Raw genomic sequence first — 17,129 nt, 5'->3', positions numbered from 1 at the left:
TGCCCAGTCTGTGTCCCTAGCAGATAAAAAAGAATTCACATTGAAGGTGTTCATAAATGTCCATTATTAAATCTCAGGTCGCTGCAGCCATCATCATCTTTCCTGTGCTCCTTTCAGAGAAGTCTCCAGTTAATGATGGGCCATTTGTTCAGTCTGGCATGTCTCAATGCATTCTTTGGACTCCATATCATGGTTCTGCTCATGCTGAAATCATCAGAGCTGTTTTCTCAAAACTGCAGCCTGAAGTCTACCCTTATATGCCCACATGGGAATCTCCATGATCTCACTGAAAACCACATGAGGCGACCCAGGCCTGTTTCACAGGACACACAGTTTTGTTTCCCCTCTGTGCCTAAACCAGCTGCCTTTTGGATCCCCTACTGTTCCCTTACAGCGCTGTAAAAGGTTTTCGTGGACAGAGCCAAGCTCCTGTGCCCCATCCCTAGAAATACAGAACAGGGAGGGGGCTGAGGGCTAAAGGAATTTGATCCTATAAATTGTGTTTCTCAAGCTGATCACAAGCTCAAGGTTGAATATTATCCATAGTTCAAGTACTGACCATGTGAAACAGCAAACAGAAGCTCAGCCTTTTTATAGTGGTGCAGAAAGTATTTCATCACTTGAAAGCATAAAGATACTAAAGATAGATGGTGCCTGCAGCACAGATTCCTGAATATATCTGTTTTTTCTAACTGTTGGTACACCAACCTGCTTTTACCAGTTTGTACATTATAGATGGGGACAGAATGACACATCTCAAGGGGACAGATTCTCTTTACATCATATTTCATTCCATATAAATAAATGAAAAAGGAGAGGTAAAACTATGGATCTACAATTTTTTTTTCCCCACAGAAACACAATAATAATAACAAGTCCATCTTCCCTGGTGTTTAATTCCTTTTCTTTTTAATTGCCTAAGAAAGTGTGCCTGCTCCTCATTACTCAAGGTGTGTGTGGGAGGTGAATGTATAGCAGACTGTACAGCATGTAAAGCTCATCAGTAGCAGTTTAGTACAAGTCTGAAGAGGAATTTGGAAGCCAGCAATTTTTGAGTTGTGATATAGCTTTGCCACTTGAGTGCTTTCAGGTACTGCCCATGTATCATTTGTCATCTCTGGCCTCCAAATTCATCAAAGGAAAAGTATTCTTTCCCTAAGAAGAAATCAAGCCACTGTACCTCAATTGTGGATGTACCAAAGACAAACATTATTGTGTATGAAAGTAGCAAATTCTTCAAGTTACAATTGTTTTAAGGTGAAATCAGTAGGCATCATAACTCTGTCTGATTTCTGGCATTAAAGATGCAAAAAAATTATTGTCTATCTAACTATTGGCTGTTTAGCTAACACTTGGGTAATATATACAGGCAATAAAGAGGTAAGTGTTATACATTTAAGCCATTTATCAAATCTCTAATTTTCCTACTTGGAAACTAATGAAAAACTTTTTTTCAAGCTCTGATGTACATTTCTAATGCCTCTTCCTGAGCTGTGCTTTTTATATTTCTTTCCCCCAAACAATCCCATCAGTAAGATTCAATACCAAGATGTGCAAGAGAAAGGAAATAACAAGGTTATTTTGTGAGCATTCACAAAGGAGGACAAAGGAGAAGGTTATAAATTCCTGTTCAAAGGTAAGATGTGATGTGCAAGGCCCATCATAACATGACCTCCTCTCTCTAAATAGACTGCTGCATATTGCCTGCAAAAGAAAAGTAGTACATGCCAAATAATGCATTGAATAATTGTGATTTTGAATCTGTGAAGCAATTCTGAGGAATGGATTGTAAGGACTGCACAACAACTTCATTGTTGTGCCAAAAAAAACCACACAACAAAAGCCAAGGAGAAGTGGCAAAGTTTAAAACCTTCTTCATTGTAAATAATCAACTATTTCCCATACATACAGTTATATAACAGAAACAAACAACTTTATTATGATGTTGTTTGAGTTGGATCTGGATGTAAAGGAATTCATTTGATTTAATAAGTGTTGTACCTTGATCAGTTCTCTAACACCAAGTGCAAAGATGCAACACTTGAGGGAAAAAACCCCAAACAAAGTCATAGCAAAAATTTGGGGAGACAGATATGATAAACTTGGGAAAATGCAATAACTGCTTTCTATTTGACACGAGGCCTGATTTGCACCATGTCCATTTAAAACTTTAATTGCACATGGCATGTGAGCAAGGTTTTTGTATTGTCTCCTCAAGATCAATGCTGTGAGCAGAAAGAAGCTTTGGACTAAGTTTATTAGAGAAACTCTCCTGTTGAGTCACAAGGTGCAGAAAGGACTCCCTGTCCTTCTAAACTCCTTCTCAGAGAGGAGTGTGGATGTGGCTGGGTCCAATCCTAGTCCCAGACTTAGTCAAATGATTTTATAGATGCAATTGAATCTTTGTACAGCTTTGTTCTGTGGGATTAAGGATGGCAACCCAATATACTTATATTAATAAGATTAATTATTTATTTTATTGATGATTCTACTGATAAACATTAGAATAAAATACCCTAATCAGAATTATTTACTGCACAGTTATAGTTATAGACAGTTGGTAGCTAGACAGTTATAGTTACCAGCATAGTGAGCTATTTTCTGAAGCAATATTGAAGCAATGATATTAAAGACAGTAGAATAATTATTAAGTAGAGACTGGATGTTATTCTCCCATACCAACAACTGTGAGCAAATCTCTTTCACTTGGCCTTGAAGAGCATCCCCACTCATGGGAGAATCTCACAAATGCTTTTAGAAAAGGTTTGTTAGAAGTCCCTGCCATTAAAATGTGGGATTTTATAGTATAAAATTATTGACTCTTGGTCAGATGTTTGTGTGCCAGCTGTGTCAGCTCAGCAGCCTTTAGCTCAGCAGTTTTAGATAAATTATCAGTCCCCAAATTTAGTTTTGCCTGAGGCATTTGGCCCTTTATGGTGTTCCCCTACCCTGACCTGGCTCCCAGCAGCCTTTAATGAAACCTCAGCCTTGTACTTTCTGACATTCATTGCTCAAAGCCACCCCTTCACCTTGAGACAGCCATACTGCAGGATTTGGGATGATCCCAGCATAATCCTGGTGTATTGTTCATTTGGAAGGAAGGAGTGGATCTAAAATGCAGTTTGCTACTGTGTTACCTCAGTACCACCACTGTGATGAAATTACATGGGAACCACTGTGTGAAAGCCTCAAGGTCAGTCACAGAATCTTCCAGGCTATTTGGACTGACAAATACAGCAGTCCAGAAGAAGAAATCATGGGATTCACACAAAAAGCATAAAATGAAATTAATGCATCCAAATTGGTTCTTTTAATTTTGTGCCAATTTTCATGCTTCAAGTCATGCTAGCTGGAAATTACAGCAGGAAATAGTGCAGAAATTGTATTAAATCTGAAAATCTGATAACTCCAGAAAGCTGAGGTTTTTAATGAGTTGCCTTTCGTTGTTTCAGTAGATAAAACATGAAGAGCCCTACCACAAAGACCCCAGCAGCCTGCAGTCAAAGGACTCCACCAACTTCCTCTGAGTTCAGCTAGTGATTAATTTATGTGGTGAATCAAAGGTTGCTTCTACATCCCACCATTCATTACATTTTGATGTAGATTTGGGTGAGTTTGATGTGCCTCATTAGGCAAATCAGATACTGGGCTCACACACACAGATGGCTTCTCAAACGCTTCCCAAGGAAGTGACTGTGGAGCTCAAGGGCCCTGGGTATGATCTCAAAACCAAATCAATTTTGAGATGTTCTGCTAAGTTTTGCTTGGGAAGCAAGGCAGGAAGATGTGCAAGGATACCTAGAGATGTGCAGAGGGAGAGAGGCTGAGTGGATGAGCTGGCTGGAGCAGTGAGCCAAGATACAGTGCTCCAGATCTAATGCTCTAGAGATTCTTCCTGTAACAACTGCTTCAGCTCTGCACACCCCAGGAATCAATATGTGAGTACAAACAATAAATCTTGCAAGGTGCTGCAATAGCAGCTTGCTTAAAACAACATACATCCATGCTTAACAGCTTTGGAAAATTGGACCTCGAGGGCTCAGCATGGCTTGGGATTCATTGCTTAGGGAGTTTTGCTCTCTGTTCAATGGAGCCATTATTCAAGCCATGACAGTATTTTCCATTATGTATCCATGTGTTTGGAGCCACTGAGAAAAAAATCTCCTCCAGATGGAAATGTAGTGTGCAAACTACCCAAATGCTATTTTTGGAAACAGCATTTGCAGAACAATTGTTTGGGACTTTATAACAGGGCCTGATGAAAAAGTGACACTATGGCTGGGAAAGGTTGAAAGAAACACAAGGGCTCCAGCCCATTCTTTGAGGACAATTATTTCAAAAAGACATTTGGAAAAGCAAGTTGGGGGTATAACTTGAAGAACTTTGGGGGTGAAACATTTATAGCTGAATTTTAATAAATGAAGAGATAAGCAGGTGCTGCTGTACTTAGCAGCCCAGGTCTATCCATGAGGAATCTCTGAGAAGTGGGAAAGGGCAAGGCTTCAGGCTGACTGCTGTCAAACCTGGCATGAAGTGCTGGAAACTGGGGCTGGGAAAGGTGTGGAGAGGGGTTGAACAAACCAACAGCTTCCTCAGCCTGCAGATTTCATAGACAGAGAGGGCATTCCTTAGGGTGTCCTTAAAAGGGTCTTCTTCTAGGGACTGAAAATATTGTGGATGAGACAAAAAAGGTCTAGGCAGACCACAGTGGGATTTAAGCTGTGTTAAGCTGATATATTTTCTTGGAAAACAAGTGCTCTTTGTATCATTGTAAGTTAAAATGTTGGCATCTGCACAGCTTAGCTGGAATATAAACCATTTATTTTCTTTATTGTCTGGAAAAGCATGACTAGGCTATTGCCAGTTTAGGGTCTCTTTTGGGATGTTGGGAGTGGTCTTCTGAAATGGATTAACCTTTATTATGAATCAATTCCCTCACCATGCTTCTAAGATAACTGTAAAGGAATAAGCTCCTTAGTGGAACCAGATATCTGAAATATTAGGAACTTCCAGACAAAGCACAGATACCAGTGACTGCCCCACAATAAAGCACATGCAAGATCACTCAAGAGTTTGAACTGTGTGAGAGGGGCTTGAGGTTGTCAATGTATAAATCTGGTTGTCAGTCATAGTCTGGTTTCTTTTTGTTTTAGAGTGATTTGTTTTGTCAATGTCTTGAGTACATTTGGACCTCTGAGTCCTTCCTGTGCCTGCTGTCTCTTTGGCTGCCACATTTGTGTAGACAACCGGCCTGAAACACTTGCAGACAATTATTTTACTTCTATGCATTTGTTAGCTTGATGCAATTTCACACTGCCCCCTGATATTTTACTACATTTAAGTTAGAATTTGCCTCTTTGGGAGTTTGAAAACCCCATCCTTACAAAGTTCTAATGGAAAATAGGCAACCAGATCTTTCACCTGTCTTTCCTTTTCTGAGTCATCTAACTTTGCACAAGGCTCATCACCATGTGCAATCTGTGAATCTTTCATTGATTTCAGCTTCTTGATCAGCTCTCACCATCAGATTTCAACAGAAATGTAAGTGCTGAGCCTGGAAGTCTGTCACAGTTGTTCAAGGCTGGCTTGTTTTTCCCTTTGGCTATTTTCTAGAATATCTTCTTATACATAATGTATCTCTTTCTCTGTAGGCTTCTGTTTCACAGTTCTCCAAAGCCTTGGCTCTTCCTTGTCAATAAAGGTTGGCACGCTTTCAATCACAGTGCTTTGGAGCTTTATTCTTTTGTGCTGAAAGAGTCACTGCTAGAAAATGCCTGAGGAAAGCACAGCTATATGTGATAAGGAAGGTTTATGTCATTAGAAAGGGAAGCTTATCTTAAATACTGTTCTAATAATTAGCTTTTATTGGGTTTTGTTGTTTCTGCCCAAGAAGAGTCTAACAGTGGTGGTAAAGACTGAACTGGAAAACACAAATGGAAGTGCAGAAAGAAAATGGCATAGGTTTGCTCAGCTTGCTGGCAAGGACATCAGGAAGTTGAAAAAGAAAATTTGGTCAATGTTTTCAGCTTTAGCAACAACTTATGTTTTCATTGAGGAATATGATTTTTCAAGTTGACAATGTTCTATTGAGTTTCTGCATAAATAATAGTTAATGATCCAAGTGAAGGTCATTAATGATCCATTATGGTTGAGGGGGAATAGAAATGCCAGTGGAGGAATGTCCTGCAAGAAATTGCATCCAAGTAACCCAGGTGCCCACCTCCTCCTGGAATAGATGGGGAGAACTCAGTGTTCAGAGAACAAAATATCAGGAGGCAGTGGAAGTGATTGAAATTCCTGTGCTCTTGCTGGGGAACAGAACAGCAGCAGTGGGACAAGTGGAGTCCAGTCCTTCAAGACATGAAGTGGGCATGACTCATCAACCACATTGTTTGTGTATGAATGGTGCTAGTTTAGAGGCTGCAGCTAAACTGGGACACCCACACAAGAGAGGCAACCTGGAACATATTAAAATCCAGGGGCATGGAGGTAGAAAAGAAAGGATAAGGAGATCACCAGTGCATTGTCCCCATGCTGCCAGTGCTCCCAGCACAGGGAGGTTGGGGAGGCAAGGGAACACTCCAAATTCTGTCAGGTTTCTACCAGGGTACAGCAGCCAGTCAAGACCATTCTGGGCTCTCCATCCTGTCCCCCGAACAGCCAACACTGACTGTACAAAAGCTGGAGAAAGCAAAAGGAAGAGCTCAGCAATCCTGTGCATCTTTGTCCCTGAGCTTTGCAGTATCTTGAGAAAGAAGGGACCAGCTTCTATAGTTTTAGAAGAGGGAGTTGTCCCCCTTGATGGTGGGGAGGAACAGCATTTTATGTGCTCATAGTTTGGGTTGTTACAGTGCTTCCCCACTACTTCTTACCATTGCAGAAAATGAACATCTTTTAAGAGCTACTCCATCTAATGCTGTCTGAGAAATGAACTAATTTTATGACACTGGCATCCAAAAATATGAGGCCTTACAGACACCTAAGGCACAACTGCAGGGCTCAGTTCAGATCTTAGTGTGTCAGTTCCTCTAAGGCAAGTGCGGTCAACAATCCAGTTCAGCCTCTCAAAGAAGAATAAGAGGTAGGAAGAGAAAAAAATGTATCCCTTTGGCCAGCAGTGACCTCTGTGGGTATTTGGGAAGCCAAGTTTGGTCTCAATGCTCAGCCTCAGTGAGCCAGCAAGACCAAACTGAATGATAGGAGAGAATGACATAAGTATGTCTATGTGCTTTTGGATCTCCAAGCATCTTTATATAAATATAATTCAGCTGTTGGAGGCTTTCAGGACATTATTTTTCATGGTATTATCTCTTCTGCTTTTAGGATCTGTTTGATTTCCTGCAGAGGACATGGGGGGCTGTGTCCTGCACTTAGTCCCTGCTTCGGAGCCATTAGCACACTTGATATAATTATAAAAGCACTGAGCCACAGTTCAGACCTTATGACATTTATTTCTTTCACCCTGGCAGGTTTCAGACATGGAAGTACAATATTCAGCCCCACATCTGAACTCCTAGGGTGATCACTTTTTTTTTCCTGGCTGGAATGACACTTTCAGCAGGATCTGTCTCTCTTCAAGCAAAACAAACATTATTGGGTCAATAGCTCTTCAATTTGCAAATCTCAAACTTTTACATTTGTTTTAAGGAAGAAAGCTGCACAAACATGTATCTCTGCCAATTGCTCACACACCACTGTACTGTTATAGCATGCTATCTTGATGTCAGTCATCAGTTATAAGTAGATTTTGGCTTACAGGAAAATGTATGATTTGCTCTTTGAATTTCTACTTCTGGCTCACCAGTATCTGAAACCTTTGGAGTTTTTCCCCCTGAAGTGGTAAAACGGATGGTCAAGGTCAGGTTTGTCTGGGATACAGTCCTGTTTGCTTTACAAAAACTGTATTTAATGTCCTTTCTCATAATCTCCTTTTTCACTGAGCACTGCAGCGCTGTTATAATTCAAGGCCTTTTGTCTACTGCCATCTCTGAGCACCAGCTCCACATCTTCTGTTCCCTGGATGAGGAGCTCTGCTCATCTGTGAAGTCAGTGAGTAGAAAGTTCCATTCAATGGGTTGCTGAACCCATAGTAAAAACCACACTTCAAATCTGCTGTTCACATTATTTTAATTCTAGAAGGGTTACAGGAAGGCTGCAGCAGAAGACAGGAATGGGAAAGATAACACAGTTGATGATTCAGAAGCAAAATTCACCACTACAAAAGATCTGTATGCATTATTTATAGGGCAGGCTGGCACTGCTTCTTTGAAATCATTCTGCCCTCGTGTTTTGGCTGCTCTTCTATAAGTCTGCAGAGAAGTGGGAGACAAGATGATGCAGCAGAGGGGACGTGTGAGAGTCTGGGCAGAAGGCCATTTAGATGGGTTGCATGAATCAAGGGGAATAAACCCTGGATGTTTCCCTGAGTGCCATTTCTCGAGGTTTACCTGAGGTTAGCTAAACTCCTGGTCCCTGCACATGGAAATACAGCAGAGTTGGACAGGTACATTTCTCTTTAAGCAGGAAGGAGCTCTGCCTGGGTCTCATGGGATAGGTGTGTCCATAAATTCTTTACACAAGAAGGCAAAGGCTTTTTACTTCTTAACCCAAGGCTTGCTTTCTGTGCCATGAGTTCAACACCTGCCAAGCTCCCTGCTCATCAGCACTTTCACTGAGGTCAGCCCATTTCCTGCTGGAGGTTCTGTGCATGTTGATAGGAACTTGCTTTGCAGCTCACTTGCTGTGAGATGCACAGCCTCTGGCTCTCCTGGAAGCAGGTGCCTGCTATGTGCAGTCATTTCACTCGCCCCCCTCTTTGATTCCTGTGTTGAACTCTTGGTGTTGTTGACTTGTAGCAATTACAGAGTTTTCTGCCAATTAGGCAGTGGAGATGAGCAGCAATGGGCTCCCAAAGTGCCCTTCTGACACTCTGGCTGCCTGGTGCACTGCTGGGCTGCTGCAGGCTATTGCAGAGCTCTTGGCACCAGCATTTTTCTTCTGCCTGCTGAGGGCTTTTGGGTCAGCCTGCAGCCTCACAAAATCTATTCAAGGAAAAATTAGAGTTGAAGCTAGTTCTTGCATAAAAGCAGCAGAGAGAAAATGGCCAAAAAATACTCATTCTTCTGTAGCAAGTGTCAGGAAAGAGGAATTTTCTCTCTACATTAAAAACACCATTATAGTTCACTGGGGAACACGATGTGTTCACTTATGTAGGGCTCACAGATACAGCTTCTGGGTTTATTAGAAGCCAGCTCAGCCTCCAGAGCAGTCTTGGCAGCACCTGTAATCCCCATGTGCCCCACTTCCCAATCAGTTGACTGAAACTCAGGTTCCCTTTTTCTAATGCCTGCCTGGTTTCTCTTGAAGCAATTTGGGTTAATAGCTGCCCTATCAATTTGCAGTGACCTGTAGGAGGAGGGCACCAGATTTCAAACTTCTGTAGCCAAACTTCTAGTTTTCAGTAATAATACTAAAATCACTCTGCTGCAAACTCCAGTACAGACCAGTTTCCTCTGATTAAATGCCAGAAGTGCTCACAGCCAGCAGAACAGAGTACAAGGGCTACCAGCAGCTCTCACAACTACCAGCAGAGCCCTGTACCATCCTGCCTGCTCTAGGAAGTGGATGTTAATGTTACCTATTTATGCTGTCTTCCTTTGTAGTTCTGTAGAGTCATCTGTCACCTGACTTAACCATGCCTTTTTTTTCCTTTCTTTCTTTTTCTTCATTTTGGCCGCTGTTGACAATTCTGGTAAATCAGAAGTTTCACAATTCTTCATACTGTTTTGCCATGTCCTGCTGGAGGTATCTCTCCTAAATATTGACTGGGTTTTGTGTAGCAAAATACTCACTTTATCCATGCTTCGCTATCTGCAATTAAATCTGCAGATAAGCCTTCTTTTATCTATTGATAACTTCTGTCTTGAGACTTGCCTGAAGATATCTTTGAACTATAAGCAGGCTGAACAAATGAGGGCTGGTTTTACTAGGAAATGGCCCTTCTTATTTATCTGGCCTTGTATTTTTTTAGTTATGACCATGATATCTTTTATTTAAACATGCCTAAATAAACTGATGTGTCAGATACCATATACCAAGATTGCCAAAATTCCAACAAGGCAGATAAATTCTCCTCAATATCAGGATAGGGAGAGAGGAATAGAAGCTACAGAGCAGAAGGTGTGATGACCATTACACACCTTGTGATGCATAACTGAAGTTGACACTCATTACAGAAAAAGCCAGCAGCTAAACTCCTTCTGGAGAGGTTAGGCACAGACTAGATAGGCTTGTGGTGGTGTGGAACCTCCCTGGGCACATCCTGCACTCAGAGCAGGGCTTCAGACTTCCTGCTGGCACTGTCAGAGCTGTGGAACTTTGCCCTCAGGCACCAAAATCCATCAACAAAATGCTGAGCTAAAAATCACCCCAAATGCATCTTCTGGATGCTTTTCCTAGTCAGTCAGCATCACTCCAGTCTTATCAGGTGCCACCTTGCCTTCTCTGATTAGGCTCTGCTGTCCTGAGTAACCCAATGAGCCAAGCCAGGGAGGTCAGAGAAAATGGAAAAGTGAAACCGTGGCACTGTGAGAAAAGGCTCCTCAAAAATACCTCAAGGGTGTGCTTAGCACAGGAGAACCTTCTAACCCTGCTAGAACTGGTAATGCAAGGGTTCAAGGAAAAAGAACGTGCAACTGGCATCATCCTCCATGAGATAAGTGATGTCAAAATTAGAAGCAATAATAATGTCTCTCTAACTTTCTGTCTCCTCTAGTTTGCTTTTAGAAAGACCCTCTTTAAATTTCCTGTCATCCCATAAGCCATTTTCTAATTTATCATGAACAAGAAGTAAATGTAAAGACCTCCTTGATTTCAGTGCTCCCTTGTGGAATTTTAGCACTGACATGAATTTCAGTGGCATTGCATCTTCAGAGGACATGAGGCATTCCCAGGCTCCACAATGTAGTTTGGATCTGCTCTGATCAAGGCTGGTCCTTCATCTCACTCATCTCAATATCAGCTCACACTAGTTAAGGCCGAAGTCAGGAAAGCTGGTCCAGACAACTGGACAATTAATTGGACAACTAATCCCCATCTAAGGACACTCCTATGATTTTTTTCCTAGTTCAGCTGGCACTTTTTAATCTGTGCCAGAGCCTGCCAAAAGGTCAGTACACCCTGCAGGCAGGCTTGTGCCTGTGCACACACTTCAATCCAGCACAGTGGAAGTGTTTGTTCCTCTCTCCATGCTTAAATAATGTCTGAGCTCTCCTGGACCCAAACAGGGTAAATTATCAAGGATTAAGCACATTTATTAGATGTAAACACTCCATGCAAATAGATGTTCCTGTTTACAAGGGCTCTTGGCTTTCTCCCCTACATAGGTAAATTTCACTCCTCAGAAGACAACAGTGAAACATGATACTAGATTTTTAAGCATTTATTCATTTTAATTTTCCACAAAAGGCTTTCACTGTAACAATCTCAACAGGAACCAATAGCACATGTAATCACAAGGCCCTTGATAATGATGGAAGTAGATTCACTGCCAGCAGCTATTATGCTCATTTAGGGACTGTGAAAAACACCACACATGCTTTTGTTTGGGTGAGATAAAGGGCAGGTTTACCCTGAAAAAGGGGTGTTAGGATGTCATTTTCTTCTTCAGTGCTTTTGCTCCTTGCTCGTGTCAGATGTGCTGATGTTAGGGGGGACAAGTAAAATTGTACTACCTCAGGGTTTTAACTGCTCTCTACCTTGCAGTGTGAGATCCACTCCATGGTTCATTGTCATCCAAACTGATCCATTACCACTCTCTGCAGGGCTCCTCAGACCTGCACCTCAGCCCTCAGGAGAAGTGCAGTGGATCAGAGGAGCTGGGAAACTCAGCGCGAGTTGTCTCAAGCTACATCAGGGAAGGTGTAGGTTGGATATTAGGAAAAAAATTTTCACCAAAAGAATAATAAAGTACTGGAATGCTCTTCCCAGGGAGGTGGTAGAATGACCATCTCTGGATGTGTTTAAAAAACGACTGGACATGGCACTTGGTGCTATAGTCTGGTTGAGGTGTGAGGGCATAGGTTGAACTTGATGATCTTAGAGGTCTCTTCCAACCTCAATATTCTGTGATTCTGTGTCCAGCCAGGCAGCTCCCTGCTGCAGCCAGCAGCCCACAAGGGTTAGTGGGGTTGTCCCTTCTCTGTGCTGTCACCAGAATGAGTGAGTGTCCCCACATGTGTCAGGGACAGCCAGGACAAGGAAGGGCAGCAGTGCTCCCCTGAGAAGCAGAAAATTGTGACCCCCTGCACCCTGACGAGTCATTTGGACAAAGTAACGTCCTGGGGGTGGATTAAGGGGATCAGCTGCTGGTTTTCAATGTGTACCTAAGGGCAGCATGTCCCTTGTCATCCCCATCACTCAGCTCCCTGAGCCACCTGCTGATTTTCCTCCTAAAACATGGACAGAGAGGGAAGTGCTGGTACCCATGCGAGGAAATTCATCAGAAGTGTTTGACAAGAGAACTGAAAAGTGATCATATTCCCACCTTTCTGTCTTCATCATCAAGTTCATCCTTGTAGACCTTTAAAATTAATCTGGAATGTAAATACAATTGTACAATATTTACTTGTCTGCAGTGCTCACGGGCTAAAGACATTTTAGGAACAAGATAGAAATGGAATATCAAAGCATTAGACATCATCTTTCCAAGTAAGTTTTTCATCTCTTTATTAATACATCCAAAACCCCATTAATTTTATCATCGGCCAGAAGCAAATTTATTTAATAGCCATAAACTCATCCCTAAACGTTAATGATCTGTTTTTCACATTTGCAATTTCCTTTGAATTCACAGGGAATTTTAAAAACTCAGAGCTTCAGAAAGCTCAATATATCAAATCGTAAATATTTTTACATGTAATTATTTTCTTCTGGCTTTCATTATATAAAGAATAAAGCCTATTAATTCAACATCCTTTGAGGACTGGAACATCAGATATACAATAAGGACAAAGTTACATCTAAACTCCTGTCACTTGAAGAAACTGCATATTTGAGAATTAAAACCTAAGTGAATATACATTTCTTAACATTGTGTAATTTCAATCACAAAGACAGACAAAACACCACTGTATTTTTGATGTGGAGAAATTCCATAAAACTTAGAAAGAAAATAAGAGGAACAAAGGACATTGTATGAAATGAAACCTTCATGAAACCTTTCCCCCTTTCTCCAGGTATTCAGTGGAATGAAAATTGATTTGCCTTAGGGACAAAGGATCACAGTAAGATAAAATCAGCAGAGGCAGTACCTAATAATAATGTAAAATAAAAGAGGACATTTAGAAAAAAAATCAGCAGCATCCAAATGCTGTAAGTGTATTTGTTTCAATAAACGTCACCCTGCTATTTCACATATGATGACCTAGAAGCAAAGCCCACTTCCTTATGTCTGCCAAGACTTTGTGTTCAGGGGAGCCTTTAAATGGTTCTCACTTGTAATGGTGTGAGAGCTCTGAAAACATCTCAGCTCACAGCTCCTGTCCCACAGTTCTGAAACTTACCCTATATTGTATGTGCTGTTCTGCAGCAACTGCACATCATTATTGACCGCTGTGGTACACAAATAAACCAGCCTGGTAGTGTCTGGGAAATCTGTCAGTACAAATCAAAAATTCTGTTTGATATTGAGGACTTGTTATATGCTGCTTGAATTACAAACTCTCTTTTGAATGTAGGGCAGGTCTTACCTTTCTGTCTCTTTACATCTCTTTATAGGACAAAATAGTGTCCAGAGGGCATGACACAGTGCCAGAGTTTGGCAGTCACTGAATCTTGACAATCTTCTGATGGTATGGCAGTGTCCTTCCTAAACAACAAGTGATCTCTGGGCAGTCTGAGTGTTACATGTATTTTCATGCCATCCGCCTTGAAAATATAAAATCTCAACCAGAATGCCACAGGGATCACCAGGACCAATGCCACATTGTGATCACCAGGAGCTGCCATGCCCACACAATATTAGGTGTCACTTTCTCCTGCTGGCTGAAAATTGCCATGAATGCCAAGCTAGTACACCCAAGCACAGGACTCAGTGCAGCACAAACACTCTCTATTTTTTTCTATAATTTAAAGCAAAAACAAAAACCTGCTGCTTTGCTTTAGAGGTGGCTCCAAGTATCCAGCTTTAGACAGCTCCAGAAATGTAAGATGATTTGGGTTAAGCTTCCTAGTGTGAACATCCCTGGCTCAGTGATGCCAAGAATCAAAAGAGCACGTCTGCAATAAAACAGATCCAACAAAGACTGCTCCTGGCGATGCTCTGCTGTCACACCAGCACCAAATATCTTTTCCATTGTGTTTGAATCAGTCTCATTAGTTCAGTCAGACTTTATTTTTTCAATGCATGGGGTCTTCTTGAAGCAAGGCACATTAACTTCATCCTGATTTATAGCCCATGGGTTGGTTTCACTGGTTTGTAAACTGAACTCCTACACATTTTTCCTTCCTTATGGTTGTATTTTCTGTCCTCTTCTCTCCAAGAGCTGCCTGTCTGATCAGCCCATGTGCTGTGTAGGCTAGTAAAAGATTAACACAGCCAAACTGTGGCAGTGTAAATCTTGAACATGCATGGAAACATAGAAAACAGTTTTGCAAAACAAGTTACACAAGCACTTCATGAAAAAGGTTTGCTCACAACATTTTTTTTCTCTGTTTCTATTATCAGTCAATAAACAGAGGTGTGGGCTGTTGGCAATTTTACCTTTTTGTAATTCAGTGTTAAACCTAAAACCCACATTGAGAAACCACAATATGCTCTCTCCAGTCATGCCCTGTACAGGAAGGGGGGGGATGGAGAAATGTTTGTAAGAATTTCCCCAACACTAAATCCCAACACTGGTCACTTAAATAGCCCCAGAACATGTTTTGCAGCCTGAAGAGGATGGTCAGTCTTTGTTCTTTGGGTGTTAGAGAATCAATCCTAAATGCTTAGAGCACGACCCTATGGGAAAAGCCTATGCTAATACAAGATTCTTGACAAGGCTTGCCATGTTTTATGGTGAGATACAAGCTTGTCAGGACTGTTAACCATGGCACTTTGGCAGCACTTTTGCACAGCCTTGGAAAATCCAATTCTTCTCTGTGTAACATCTGTGCAGCAGGAGATACATCTGCCTCAACGGGAATCCCTCTACAGATGGTGGAAAACTTGGTAGAAAACTTGGGTTGAAATGAAAAAAAATTATTTTTTTATTGAGCTATTCTGTATTTTATCATCCAGCCACAGTAATATGTCAGTTTTTGGCTTTGTGCTGGTAACCTCAGAGCAAACATGGTCTGATAGGGTGTTATGTTGAGTCACAGGAGTTGTTCTCAAGACAGCCTCACACGTATTCAGTCTGTATTTGTTTTACTTCTGTTTGCCTGCTCAACGTGTGTCAAGAATCCCCAATGATGCCAGCATCTAAATCCACATTTTTTTCTCCACTGGTGAATTGCCTAAAGTAGACCTGCACTTCTGTGGGGCTGGCTGGGACTGTAACCACTGAGCTAAAATCTCCCCCTACAGAGAGACTGGGGCAGTTGGGGTGAGTCCTATGGATTTATGTCCTACAACAGCACTGCCAAAACTGGGAGAAGCATCCATGAGAGGGGAATTGGCTGATGCAGGGACAAGGCTGAGTCAGGCTGTTTGCACTGGGTTTGCACTGTGGTGTTGCTGAGCTCCAGCTGCTCCGATAAATACAGGAAAATTCCATAACTGCAAATCCAGCATAAGAGAACCTGCAGTTTCTGCCTTTCACCTGGAGATGCCATGTGCAGGACAGGACACTGAACCACAGCATCTCCAGCAGGGCTTCATCCTCCTTGGCAGAAGTTGAGGTGGGCATGGATCAAAGGACATGGCAGGAAAATGGAGCCAACCAATCTCTGACCTCTCCTGGGTCTGGGGGCTGCTTACCCTGGAGCACTTTGTCCTTCTGGCCATCTTTCCTCTCCACAGGATTTCCACCACAGTCTCCATGACGCCACCTGGATATCTGCTGCAGAACCAGGCAGTTTTACCAGTGTTGTAAGTTCAGCTAAGGAATCTTCTGCAAATTCCCAGCTTATTATACCAAAAGGGAGGATGCCAGAAGATCTCATTTTCATGGCAGTGGGGATGAGCTGTGCACCACACTGCAGAAAAAGAGAGAGGGATTGGGCAGGGATTTCAGTTCCCAAGGGCAGACTGCCATCAGGAAAGGGTAAAATAGCAGTGTACAGAGACACTAACTCTCTTCAGCACCCAGTTGGGGACCAGGTGAATTGATTTTTTATCATTTTGGGCCCTGTCAGCTACAGACAAAACAGCACAAATGTCAAAATGTTAGTGGAAACCTGCAGCTTTCCAAAAGAAGCCCACAGCCATTTCTCTGACAGTGGCAGAACAAATACAAGTAGCTTTACTGCATGCCAATTTCTTCTTAAATCTCTTCCCTCGGGGAGCTGAGTGCTTAGAAAAGATTTAGGGGGACTGGAAGCTTGCCGGATACTCAGCTAATGTAGGTCTCAGAATCTCTGATGATGCTCCAAAGAATGTTGGGCTGCATTGATGGGCCACGTTCCTTTAGATTAGGCAGAAAATGATGTTTTGGCAAGAAAAACAGAACTCCAACCAGGTGCCTCTGGAGAAGGAGAATTTTATATTCATGCTGTTTGTCACACAAATCCAGATAGGGTCGTCTCCAGAGCTGTGTAAATATTAAATTCAGCCTCAGAGCTGACAGAAGCAGTGAGTGCCTGCAGAGTGGGCGACTCTCCAGGACGAGACAATGGTTGGCTTTTAGCACATCCCACTTTTTTATTTCCTTAAACAACTTGACTTGTGTGTGCTGCCAGTTGCTTGCACTCAAACCCCTCTTTATGTCCCTGCATCCACTGAGACTCTCCATTCTCACGGGTAGGATGTAGTAGAGGTGGTTTTCTTTTCTCTCCTGCTCTCTGCATATGGGGGTAAACTGAGACAGTTAATGATGCTGAACTTCTCAGCTGATGCTTAGGGCCCTTCTCCTCACAAAGGTACTCAGATGCTTTTTGGTGCAAAATTTAAGCAGGGTTGGTTTGATTTTTACATTACAGCTTGCTGA

This window comes from Molothrus aeneus, chromosome 4 (genome assembly GCF_037042795.1).
Source record: "Molothrus aeneus isolate 106 chromosome 4, BPBGC_Maene_1.0, whole genome shotgun sequence".
NCBI lineage: Eukaryota > Metazoa > Chordata > Aves > Passeriformes > Icteridae > Molothrus > Molothrus aeneus.
Note: the sequence above shows the minus strand (reverse complement) of the source record.